This window comes from Bidens hawaiensis, unplaced genomic scaffold (genome assembly GCF_021521415.1).
Source record: "Bidens hawaiensis isolate Kalapana, Puna unplaced genomic scaffold, B.hawaiensis_p1.1 tig00034708_1, whole genome shotgun sequence".
Classification (NCBI taxonomy): Eukaryota; Viridiplantae; Streptophyta; class Magnoliopsida; order Asterales; family Asteraceae; genus Bidens; species Bidens hawaiensis.
Window position 1 is genome coordinate 408 of NW_027496030.1, and position 3105 is coordinate 3512.

The 3105-nt window shown below is 36.5% G+C and overlaps 1 pseudogene; it reads right to left on the minus strand.

Annotated features, from left to right (window-relative positions):
* Nucleotides 1-308: 308 nt before the first annotated feature.
* Nucleotides 309-2879, minus strand: LOC143586579 (ADP,ATP carrier protein 1, mitochondrial-like; annotated as a pseudogene).
* Nucleotides 2880-3105: the final 226 nt, after the last annotated feature.

Sequence of the window (3105 nt, forward strand, 5' to 3'; positions counted from 1 at the left end):
ATATATATATTTATTACCAGCAGCTTTACATATATTTGACTTAAAACTTTGGTGTGTTACTCTATTTTGCTTCATTTTCACACCTCTTAAATTTGCAGAAAAATAACATATATGAATTCCACACAATATATATCAATTATCATAAACAAATTGATTTTGACCAAAACATGCATGTCTTCATATTCCCTGACTTTTGATCGTTGTATAAGTAACCTTAACAAATACATAAAAAACAGAATTTTCATATTTGGAGGTAAAATAAACCAATCCATTATTAAAACTAAAATAATAAAAAAACTATAAATAATTTATAATCTTTCGTCACCATAGTTGAAGAAAAAGCTGAGCACCTGCAATTTGTCATACCCGGAGAGCACACCGACACCAGCAACAGCTCGGAGAATGTTTGCAGCTGCACCCTTGAACAGAGACTTGGGCCCCTCGTTCTTCAAGATCTGAGTGAATGCATCCATTGCACCCTTGTACTTAACTGCTTGCCCAGATGTCATCATCATTCTTCTTCTTACCGTGTCAATCGGATACGATGCAAGTCCCACACCATTGGTGATCACCCAACCAAGTGCAAAACTGAGAAAGAAACTATCCTGAAAAGTGCGCCCGACAATCGTTAGCCATGTTAACCAACGGGATCAGGTGAACATGATTATGTAAATCGTAGATTGTGTTGGGCTTGATTTTCAAGAGGTTTGTAATAGTGTTAGAATATATGTACATCATTGATTGATATTCATTCAATATTTATATATATTCTCACACATTGGAGACTAGTGAAAGCAATATTCAAATACAATATCTTTTCTAAAGTGGAATCTGGTGCTTACCCCTGTATCCTCTTAGGACGCGTTCGTTTCACAGACTTTTTTTTAAAGGATTTGAAATTGGAATTGGAATTGGAATTGGAATGGAATGGAATGTTTGAGAATCCCTATCATATGTATGGTTGGTTAATATGTATTGGAATTTGAATTGGAATTGGTTCGAGCTGACACGAGTTTTTGCACTGGACGGGTTGGGTTTCGGTTCCTTTGTTTCTTTTTGGTCGGTTTCGGAGCACTGATGGGTTGGTTTTCAGTTTCTTTTGTTTGTTTTTGGTCGGTTACGGATTCGTTTTTGGCCTTTTGTTTCGTTGGGTCGGTTTTTTTCAGTTTCATTTTTGTTCGGTTCAGTTTTTTTGTTTCGTTTTGATCGATTTTTTCGGGTTTCCATCAATTCAGTTCAGTTTTGGTTTGTGTTTCGTTTACGTCGACTTTCGGTTTCGGTTCATTTCTCGTTTTTTTATTTTTTAAGAACGAGGGCAAAGGCGGAAATGTTTTAGTTTTTTTTTACATTTTTTCGTTTTTTATTTATATTTTGAGTTATGATTTTTTTATTAATTTTTTTTAATTTTTTTGGAGGGGATTTATTGTTAATAAGAAAATCCTTTGTTTTCCATAACAATCCTTTAAAATAGGTGGGATTTTAAAATCCAATGAAATGTGAGATTTGATGGGATTTAGTTTCCATTCCCATTCTTTCATTTAATGAAACGAACATATCAATTCATGGGATTTAAAATCCCATTCCTTAGAATTTCTTCCAAATCCTTGAAACGAACAGAACCTTAAAGCTCAACACAGAAAGTTTTGATTGTTACAAGATTCGGTTGTTACCCGATCATCCACCATTCATTTAAACACAAACTTTTAAGACAAAGAACACGGAAAACATAAATATAGCTAGTTACCTGATATTTTCCTATAAGAAGGACGGGCTTCAATGAATCGTATAAGCCGAAGTACAAGCCACGATAGACGATAATACCAACACACGAAATGTTAAACCCTCGATAAAGCCCAGCGATACCGTCAGTAGCTAATGTCTTCTTGTATACGTCAACCAAACCATTAAACTCCCTTCCTCCTCCGCCTTTCTTTGCAGCCTTAGCATCATTTGCCAAACGGGTTTCTCGCATAATCGAGTGAATACACGAAGAAAAGAGAAGAAGCACCAGCAGCACCTCCAGATGCTAAATTACCTGCAAACCATTTCCAGTACCCATCTGTATCTTTCTTAAAGTTAAATAGCTTCTTGAAGTAATCTTTGAATGCAAAATTCAAAGCCTGGATTTCACAAAAGTCACAGAATTAATTAGTTAACCACACAGGATGGATTTAAAATGTTTAATCAAAAGTTCAAACCAGACAACAAGATTATAAACATTACGTTACTAGCCTGTGTTGGGAAATAACGAATAACGTTAGCAGTGTTTCCTCGCCACAATGACACAAAACCTTCATCTTTGACAGTTCGACCAAAACAATCCATAATTCCTTTGTAGGGTTCAGACAATCGACCGGCCTTAATCATCTCATCCTGATTCTGGATCAAGAGCTTAATACGTTCAATCGGGGCTGCAGCTGTATTTGATACGGCAGCAGACACTCCACCCATAAGGAAATCGGTCACGAACCCTCCTAACCCTTTTTCGGCTGGGGCTTGAACAAAAATAGGAGATGGTTCAAGCGCAAAGGGAAGTTTGGTTTGTGGCTGAATTGGGTACTGAAAGGCAGCATTTGTGTAATTTTTGTTCCGATAACGGCTATAATTTAGATGTGGTTGTCAGTGGCGGATCCAGGAATTTTTTTTAGGTGGTTCCCTCTTAATTTATAAGGTGGTTCCTACGCGTCTTCTATATATCCGTACACTATTATTTCGAAACTCGGGTGGTTCCGGGGAACCACCCGTTTGTATGCTGGATCCGCCCCTGGTTGTTGTAAACCATGGTCACAAGCATGGAACTGTGTCAGTGTCATGCTTGATGATAGAAGACTCCCAGCTAGCTTTTGGGAAACACTTGGATCATGTGCTTGTTCAATCATGTCTACCCTATATACATACAAAAAAATGACTTCTTAGAAATGAAAAGATGAGCAAGGTGCAGTTCCTACATTACATCAAAGATCAAGAAGATATGTTATCATTCTAAAATACATATTATAAAATATTGTTTTTGTCAAACTAGAAAATATGTTCTAAATGAAGCCCCTAATTTTTTAGGGCTTAACTACGTTCTATTTTCATTAGCATCTTCATCTTAATCACAAC